The 9,875-nt window shown below is 52.4% G+C and overlaps 1 long non-coding RNA gene across 1 annotated transcript; it reads right to left on the minus strand.

Annotated features, from left to right (window-relative positions):
- Positions 1 to 3,919: 3,919 nt before the first annotated feature.
- Positions 3,920 to 9,411, minus strand: LOC123282580 (uncharacterized). The gene is made up of 4 exons (XR_006522731.2): positions 9,071 to 9,411; positions 8,261 to 8,313; positions 5,368 to 5,453; positions 3,920 to 4,102 (listed from the first exon to the last, which is right to left on the minus strand). It is a non-coding gene; the product is annotated as an uncharacterized lncRNA (long non-coding RNA).
- Between the last annotated feature and the right edge of the window lie 464 nt (positions 9,412 to 9,875).

Here is a 9,875-nt window from a genome sequence, read left to right on the forward strand (position 1 = left end):
CTGCCACCTGTTGATTTTTCAGCTTCTCCCCCAGCTGGGAGCAGGACCAGCTGCTGGGGGGCGGGGGCGGGAGGCGGAAACGGGGGGAAGTGTTGAAGGGGGTGTCTCCAGGGCCTTGCTGGGTTCCTGGGCTCCAGGTGGTGGGTCTGGGGAGGGCTGGCCCAACATCTGAGAGCAGGCTGGGGGCTGGGCCCCAGGAGTCCTGCACTGCTGGTCAGCGCCTCCGGTGTGCTGGGGTGTGAGGAAGTGGCCACAGAGCAAACAAACAGAGCCTGTGAGGACAGGAAGCAATTACGGACCACCCGGCCTAGGCTGCAGAGGAGCTTCAAGTGGAGGGAGGGCAGGCCGAGGCAGGGATAGGCCACCAGCTAGGTGTGGCCCGAGGCAAGGCCAGGGAAGCGGGATGAAGAGGTTCTGGGCTGGCGAGATTCTGGGGAGACCATGGCAGGTATCCCCCTGCCTTTGGGGGACATCTCTCCCACTTAGAAATAACTCCGGAGAAGGGCCACCTTGGTGGGCATGAGGTGTCAGCTTCTAGCTGGGAGTCGTGGCTCTGGGCGGAGCTGCAGCGCTCACGTGCTCAAGGAGCCTCAGTGTTTCCATCTGTATAATGAGGTGGTTGCAATAAATGGTCTTCAACAGCCCCTCCAGGTTTGATAGTCCGCTAATGCCATAAAGTTGCTGACAGCTAAGGATTTCTTAGCTAAAAAGGATTTATTGAGTGCCAGCTGTATGCACACCCTAGGGCTAAATGGTGGGGTTGGGGAAAGAAATTTGGAAGTTTAAGACTTGGGTTCTGTCCTTGGGGAATGATATTATTAAAAAATAATGTGTATTGAATGTTTACATGGGCTGGGAAGTGTCTTGAAATGATCTCATTGAATTTCCTCCCAAATCCTGTGAAGTGGGTACTCTTATTATTCTCAGTTGACAGACGAGGAAACTGAGACGAAGGACAGTTCAGTGACTTGTCTATGATTTCATATCTAGGAAGGGGAGACCCAGACTTTTACCTTTATCAGTATCACCCCAAAGCCAGTGCTCGGAGCCTGGATTCTGTATTGCTTCTACTGTAGATAATAATCCAGTAAGTGCCCACATCCTGTGTGATGTACTTTTCTATTCACCAGCTTACTCCAGCTTCACAAGAGCCCTGTGGGCCTCGTGATAGTCTCGGTACTTTACAGATAAGGTGATTGAGGCTCAGAGAAGTGAAGAGCCCGGCTGCCCTCCTTCCGATGCCTGACGTGCATTGCGGTGCAGCCCAACTCCCCTTTGCCCCACCACCCTGGCTCCAACAGAGAGCCAGCAGCACTCCTGCAGTACCTGGCAAGTGTCCCATCTCGTCAGCCCCTGCAGGACAAGTGGACAGGCAGGCAGCATTGGGCCTTGTTCTCCCGCCTGGGTCTCTGTACCCTCCCTTTTTCTCCCCACCCCAAGGGTTTATTGAGCACCTATTGAGCTCCAGGTCTAGTGCTTGGAGGTTCTGTGCATTATTCCCTTAATCTCACAGCTGCTCTGTGAAGTAATTTGAACTCTGATTTTGCAGATGAGAAAACAGGCTCAGGAGCTCCCAGGGAGCCCCTGGGCATTCTGGCCTCCTTCTCTCCCAGGACCCAGTGCAGGAGCTGCAAGGGCCTTGGGGACCTGGGCTTATAGTTCCTTCTCCTTCCCAGGAGCCCCCTCTGTGAACTACATAGCCAAGGCCAGCTCTCCCTCCCTCTCAGCTCCTGGAAACAAGGCCATGTTCAGCCTCTCTCACAGCACCCTCCTTCCCTCCCTCCACCTCCAGCTCCATTTTCTGACTTGCATGGGACTGTGGCTCAGGCCTGCTCAGGCAGAGGCCCCTTTGGGACCCAAGCCACAAGTGCTCTTGTGCTGCCCAGGCCTCAGCTCATAGGTACCGTCTAAAGCTCTGGTACCCGAATTACCTCATTCACTCCTCGCTACCATCCAATGAGGTAGATACTGTTATTATCATCATTCCAATTTTCTAGATAAGGAAATTGAGGCACAGGGAGGTAAATGGATTGCCCAGGGTCATCACCTGGTAAGTGGCAGAGCCAGGATTCACACCCAAGCCAGCTGGTGCAGAGCCCCTGCGCCAAGCTGATGTGTGAAGGTCCTTAAGTGCCATCCTTAAGGAGCATGGCCTTGATCCTGAGGTAAGAGGAAGTAATTGAGGAGCTTAGCCTAGGAGGGACATAATCTGCTTTGCCTATGAGAACTATCCGTCTGGCAGCAGTGAGCAGGGGACGTGGAAGGGCACATGACAGGCAGGGGCACTAGTGAGAAGGCTGGGGCAGCTGGAATCCCAGTAAGGGATGATGGTAGCCTGACTTAGGGCAGTGACAGTGGCCATGGACAGAAGGGGTTGAGATGGGGGACGTTTGGGGTGTGAAGGCAGAGCCACTGCATTCCGCCAGAGGACAAGCGGGGCCTGGAGTGTTGCCGCTGCTCCTCCTGCCTAGCATTGTGCCCTGCTATGGAGTAGCGTCTGCCCCATAAAGGGGTCCTTTTTTCCAAATTGTCTGTCCAGAGGGGCACCTTTTCCATATTGGCTCAAGGCACCATATGGGCTACCTGGGGGCCCTGATTGGATGCCTGTGTGAAAGAGAAGCAGTTTCCAGGAGGCCTCTGCATAGGGTCCTGCCATGACCTTGCTTTTGCTGCCTGCTGTACCCTGGAGCTCCCTCCAAGGTGCGGCGGGTTGTGATAATAGGGGGAAATGTAACATGCATATATGTGTGTGTGTGTATGTGTATAGGGGGGAAGTCTAGAGATAGGCAGTGAATTGTTAACAGTGGCTCTGCTGGGGAGAGAGTAGGGGGATGAGGAGAACTTAACTTTTTGCCATATATACTTAGGCACTGTGTGAATTGTCTTCCCATGAAAATGTTTAGTTCAAAAAACTACTAGAAGTATTTTTAAAAGGAATAAAACCTTAAGGCTCAGGGTTGATGTGGATATCCACTGAGATGATGGACAGCACTTTGCAAATCGAGTGGTTGGGATAACTGATTAGTGATATTCCCATCCCTCCTGTGAAAAAGGAAAAGGCGAAATGTCCCAAGGTTGGTCATTCCCAGGGACAGAGCCCTAGCTGAGTCAGACCGTGGGAAGTAGGTGGTCAACCTCAGCTGCCCTGGCCTCCTCAGTGGTTGCCCTTATCCTATCAGCCCCCTGGGGCCAGGCAGAGTTTGCACAAAAGGGAGCTTTAGTTGTAGCCTTTTGATGGGGCCTTGGGAATCAATGACAAACTGGGATAATAAGTTAATTAAAGCTGTCCCGTATGTGAGGCATCCCAAGGCAGAAGAAAGGCTTGGCCAGGGAGTCACACAAGGCACCTGGACTCCTAAGCCACAGACTCCTTGAGGAACCTTAGGCTAGTCCCTCCACTTCTCTGGGCCTCAGTTTCCCCATCTATATAATAAGGAGATGGGTAGACCTAGTCTCTTAGGGCCATGCCAGCACTAACGTTCCAGAAGTCTCTAATTAAAACTGTCCCCTGTGTATTAATCTTCTTGTCAAGTTTTAATTAATGGCTGATGGAGACGGAGCAGGCACCAGCTGCCACCCCCCTGCTGGGAGGCAGGGGACACCCACAGGATGCTTGACCTGATAATCGCTGCTAAGTGGCCTCTATCCCCATCTCTCCACCCCAGGCCTCCTCTCATAGCTCAATGCTTTTTCCCCTACACTACACCACCTGGGGTTTGAGGGTTGGTGTGTGTGTGTGTATTTGCTAGTGGCAAAGGGTATAGCCTTTATCTCAGCTCTACTACTAACTAGCTCTGTGATCTTGGTTTATAACTTAATCTCTCTGATCTTCAGTTTCCTCTTCCATTAAATGGGATAGCATTTGGCTGCAAGTAATGGAAAAAACACTCAAAATAGCTTACACAATAAGCACATTTATTATCCCATAGAGGAAGTCCTAAAGAAGAATATTTCAATGGTTGGTTTATTCAGCATCAAGAACTCCAGTTCTGGGGCCGGCCCAGTGGCGTAGCGGTTAAGTGTGCACGTTCCGCTTCTCGGTGGCCCGGGGTTCACAGGTTCGGATCCCAGGTGCGAAAATGGCACCACTTGGCATGCCATGCTGTGGTAGGCGTCCCACATATAAAACAGAGGAAGATGGACATGGATGTTAGCCCGGGGCCAAGCTTCCTCAGCAAAAAAGAACAGGACTGGCAGTAATTAGCTCAGGGCTAATCTTCCTCAAGAAAAAAAAAGAAAGAAAAAGAAAAAGTTTAAAAAAAAAAAGAACTCCAGTTCTTTCCATCTTTCTGCTCCACCATTCTCAGCTCTCGGCTTTTGTCTTCAGGCTTGCCCTCTCATGGTCATAAGGTGGCTGCAGCAGCTCTGAGTATCACACTCTAATTCAATAAAATCCAAAGACTGGAAGAAGTAACACCCTTGCCTTATGTCCCCTTTTAAAAACAAGGCAGCCACCCCCAGAATCTCCCAGCAGCTTTCCGTCCATGCCTCTCATTGGCCAGAATTGTGCCACATGCCCAAGCTGAACCTAACCGCATGGCAAAGAGGTTGGAGTTATGACTGGCTTAGAGGAGTCTCCTCAACCCTGGCTAGACATGAGAATTTCCTGAGGTGCTTTGAAAAATTACCAGTGCCCAGACTGTACTCCCAGATCAATTTAATCTCTGGAGGTGGGGCCTGATTACCGGTATTTTTTAAAAGCTCTCCAAGTGAGTCAAATCTGCTTAGCCTAGCCAAGATTCAACCCCCGTACCTCAGCCTCCCATCTGCTGGTTCTGATAGAAAAGAGGAAGTGGTGGTGAATGACTATTAGCTGCCCAATATCCACACACACCCTTTGTCTCCTATTCACACCAGGAGTGGGTTTAAACCCATGCAAACACGTGTCCTCCAGAGAATTCCTTCCAGGACCACCCCTGCCTTTAGAATGCAAGGCTCCGCTAAAGCGGTTGCTGCCAAACCTGGCTACACGTCAGAGTCTCCTGAGGTGCTTCTTAGAAATAAAGATTCCTGGGCCTGCCCAAAGGCTATGGAATCATTTAGAAGAAAGCCCAAGAAACCATACGTGTGCATGTGTGTGTACACAAAAGAACCATGTATTTGTTAATTTCTCCGGGGATTCTTAGGCACTTATCCATAGAGCGGTGTTTTGGAATGACTGCCCCACATGGCTCCCTCCTAGGCCTGAAACGGTGCCTGCAAATCCACCATTAGGGTCACTTTTCTAAGTTATCATCCCTAGTCCAGCCTCCCCCACCAATTAACATGGCTTACATTATTGGTTGTTAAGGAAAGGTAGCTGGAAAGTCACTGAAAATCTCTTGGCTTCAGTTTCCTTTTTCTTAAAATGAGCGTAATCATGCTTACCTCATCCGTAATTGCAGAGGGCCCAGGAGACGACAGAGAGTGGTTTGTCAACCTGAATGTGCTGAAGGGATGGTGTGAAGATATCCCTGGACCGGGAGACAGGAGGTCAGTGTTCTATACTGGCCAAGCCCTTTTTACCCTCCAAACTCCCATTTTATAATCTGTGAAATGTGAAGGGTTACATACATGGATGGATTTTTTTTTTTTTGCAACATTCTCAGTGACAACAAGAAGAACCTCTTCTGCAGAAACAATTTACCAGTTTAGCAAGTTGCTTTGCCGTGTCCCAATGGGTAGGACAGAAGTCCTCTGTGTTTGGCAGGATGAGGTCAGAGGGAGAGGGCCAGATTGTGGGATTCTGTTCAGGGAAGAAGGGCCAGGGGGTATCCAGGGTGAGGGCTTGGGAAGCCTGAAATGAATGAAGAAGTTTACCTGGGTCTTGGGGATTTCTTTTCTTTTTTCTTTTTTTTGAGGAAGATTAGCCCTGAGCTAACATCTGTTGCCAATCCTCCTCTTTTTGCTGAGGAAGACTGGCCCTGAGCTAACATCCGTACCCATATTCCTCTGCTTTATATGTGGGACGCCTGCCACACAGCATGGCTGACAAGCGGCGCCATGTCTGCACCCGAGATCTGAACCGGCGAACCTTGGGCCGCCGAAGTGGAATGTGCGTGCTTAACCACTTCGCCACCGGGCGGCCCCGTCTTTGGGATTTCTACCAGAGTCTATGAGGTCCTTACCATTGCTCACTGAACTTTCCAATGCCCCTGCTCCAGAAGAGGCTCACTGCTTCACTTAGCCACAGTCTACGGGACACCTAGGCATTGAGGGCTTTGTGAGGTCTGTGGGCCCCAGCCTGGCCCTCCAGGCCCTGGATCTCCTGTTTCCCTACTTCCCTCTGCTCTGCATCTGGCTCCAGGTCAAATGTGAATTTCCTTTCCGCCAGCAGGCCTGAGAGCACCCATCTGTGGAGCCAGCGCTGGAACCAAAGGCCCTCCAACAAGGAGCTCATCCACCAGCTGAGCCCAGGCTGGAGCTGGGAACAAAGACCATGGGGTATAAGGCCACCCAGGATGTGGGTTTTGGAGGGGAGCCTCTGGATCAGCCAAGGAGGTTTGCTCTGACAAAGACAGTCTGAGGAATAGGGGGATCCAAGATGGAGTGAGGAATCCTGGGTCTAGTCTTTGGAGTACCACTAATTCTTTGTGTGACCTTGAGCATGACCCTGCCTCCCTCTGAGCCTCAGTCTCCTCATCTGTAGCATAAAGGGGCTGGATTAGAATCCCAGAGTCATGGACTCTCAAGGTTGGAAGTACTGTTAGCAGCCATCTAGTCCCAGCCTCCACCCAGAGCTTGAGTCCCCTCTGTAGCACCCTGCACAGTGATCACCTAAACTCTACTTGTATACTTCCAGTGATGGGAAGCTCACTTGCTCAAATGGCATCCTGTTTTATCTCAGCAAAACCATCTGTCAGATGTTTCATCTGAAATTGGTCTCCCTGTGGCTTCCATCAATGGGTCCTAGCTTTGTCTCCTGGGGCCACACACCTTATCTTTCCTGTGACAACCCCTCAGAGGTCTAACTTCAGAGTTCTAGTTCTGCTGAGTCTACTCTTCTCCAGGCCAAATAGCCCCTTCAACTCTGACTGTTCTCACAGAGCCCAATCTATGACCGCTTAATGTGTGGGGCCCATAACTGGACCCTGTCCACCAGGTGGGGTCTTAGCAAGGCTGCAGAGGACCAGAACATCACCTCGCTCCTTCCATATGCAATGGTTCTTGCAGCTGAGCCTAAGGTCCCATTGGATTTATCACCTATAGGGTCTCCCCTAGTCTGTGAGCTCTGTGTGAGTGAGGGGCTTTTCTGATTCCTTTCTGTTACCCCAGGGCCTAGGCCAGGGCCTTACCCAGAGTTGGCATCACAACTTGTGTGTTGAGGTAGAGTGAGGGGCATATGGGGATGTGTGTATGCATACATGGGCCTGCATCCTGAATTGGAAGAGTGGGCTGGGCCACGGAAGGGCCCAGATTATCCATATACGTTCAGGCAGCCTCCTCCCACCCTTCTGCTGGCTACATTGGCCCACAGTGAGGACCTCGCATGTGGGCCTGGTGATACTGGTATTCATCCGTGCCCGAGCCCCAGGGAGGCTGGTATCTCCACCTTCAGTGTCCCAGGGCTCCTGGGAGCCCTGCGTGTCTCTCACAGCTCTGTGTACGACTCCCCAGTGCTGTGTACATCTGTGTGTGGCTGCTGGAGGTATCCTTTGGTGTATAACAGGGACAGGAGGAGGTGGCTGTATCCCATCCGTTGGCAGAGGTGACCTGGGGATCTGTCTGAGGCAATAGGAAATGACTGTGCCCCGTCAGTTGTCAGGGGTATTCCTGGCTGGCTGAGGAGGAGGAGGGTGGTAGCTGAGCCCTATCACTTGACGGGGTATTCCCAGCTGTCTGCATGAGGAGGGGGAGGCAGCTGCCCTAGCAGGCGGCTGGGGTATCCTGGCCATGCCCGCTCTGACGCGGCCCATCTCCCTTTATGTGTCCTTTTGCCACTCAGCTGTCATCAGCCCCCATCAACACAAGGGAAGTAGTCCCTGCCAGAGCTCAAGGTCATGGGAAGGATACTTCAATTATTCTGCCGTCATCTGTCTGGGTCCCAGTGGAGTGGGCAGCCACTGGCTTCAGGGCTGGCTGGAGGGAATGTGTGCCAGAGAAGGACAGGGCAGATGAAGAGGAGAGGGAGGACTGTGAAGGGGACCCATGGGTCATCTCGAGCAAAGGGAGCCATTAGAGGCCTCTCCAGACACACAGCCACAGATGGGGCGTTTCCAGAGCCAATTTACACAGTTACTGGAGTGGCAAAGGGAAGCACGGGTTTGCGAGTCAGACAGACCTGGGTTCTGTTCCGGCTTCTGCTGCTTCCTGGCTGCCTGGCCGTTTTCTCAGCTGTGAAATGGGGACGTTGTGAAAAGCACCAAGTCAGGCCCACAGTACACACTCAGGAAATGGAAGGCCCCTCTTGCTGTCCCCTCTCTCCGAGACGACTCAAGTGAGGCAGATGGTGGCTGGCAAGGGTGGGAATACAAATTGCCTTGGGGGGCCTCTACCAGATTTGTCCCAAGCCCAGTCCAGAGTTTCTTTTCTCTTGTTTCCTTCCCCTTGCTGGGAAACCTAGCTGTCATAGAAGATAGGAAGCGGGGACAGGGGCAGGGGCCAGAGTCCCTGTGAGTGATCCATAGCCAGCTCTGGCTGCCACCTGGGGATTCTCAGCATTCCCCACCTATGCCATCTTTCTAGAAACCCGGCCAGGGACTGAAGACGCACCAACTCCACAGCCTGAAAGGTTCTTCTTCCAGCCCCTTTCCAGAGGGAAGGGCAGGTATTGGCGCAAAGGAGGAACCTAAGGCTCTGTTTAGTGACTTGTCCAAGGTCACACAGCTGTGGGATTGACACAGGATTCAAACCCACCGGACCATACCCACCGTCCCTTGAATCTTCTTTATCGTCACCCTCCCTCCCTCCAGCACCCTAAGCCCCCTGTCATGACAGACTGACTACTCAGGATTTCAACAAGACTCCCTGTGTTTTTCTGCCTCTGGGTTTTTTCCTCACCTGGTTCCTTTGGCCTGGAATGTCCACCCCACCCTGCCCCACCCCGCCCCGCCCTGCCCTGCCCAACTCCTCCACTTCCACCCCTTCTCACCTCCTGGGCCTGTGGAAATCCTCCTTATTCTTCAAAGCTATGACGCCTCCTCTGATTCCTGAAAGCTGAAGGACTTCCTGTGCTCCCAGAGGGCTTTGCTGCACTCTTGTCTTATGTCGCTAGAAGCTGTGTCCCCAGAACAGGGGAGGTCTGGGAGATGTTGAGGCAAACCCTCTTAGCTCTGAGAAGGAGCCTAGGAGAACCAGAGAGAGGAAGGGGCTCCAGTCCTCTCTCGCTTTGCTCCCCGACACTTTGGCCACTGTTCCCTAGTCTCTTTCCTGTTGCGGTTGCTCAGGGCTCTAGGCCCTCCCTTCCCCTCACTCTCCTCCTCTCCCTCCTCCCCTTCCCTCTCCTCTTTTCCTTTCTCTCCCTAGGGGAGCTCAGTCTATGATGAGGCCTTAAGGACAGTATTTCTAACTGCCTCCAGGTCATCTCCACCAGGATGGCCCCCTACTCACCTCAAATTCAACAGGTCCCAACTAAATCCATCAGCTGCCATCCTCTCCATACCTGCCCTTCTTCCTGTGTCCCCTCTCTCAATGGATGGCATCACTACATCCCCACCAGAATTCTGGAGCCATTTTCCCCACTTTTTTCCACCCCTCCCCCAACGCCCCCACCCCGTGACATCCATCCAATCAACCACCAAGGCCTACCCATTCTACCTCGAACACATGCTGAATCTACCTGCTTCCCTCTGGCTCCATGGTTTCCACCTTGGTCCAGGCCTCTGCGTCTGTCGCCTGAGATTACCTCCTCCCCTGCTTCCATTCTGCTCCCCACAGCCAGCCCACTTACCACAAGG

The sequence above is a fragment of the Equus asinus genome, chromosome X, assembly GCF_041296235.1.
Source record: "Equus asinus isolate D_3611 breed Donkey chromosome X, EquAss-T2T_v2, whole genome shotgun sequence".
Lineage (NCBI taxonomy): Eukaryota > Metazoa > Chordata > Mammalia > Perissodactyla > Equidae > Equus > Equus asinus.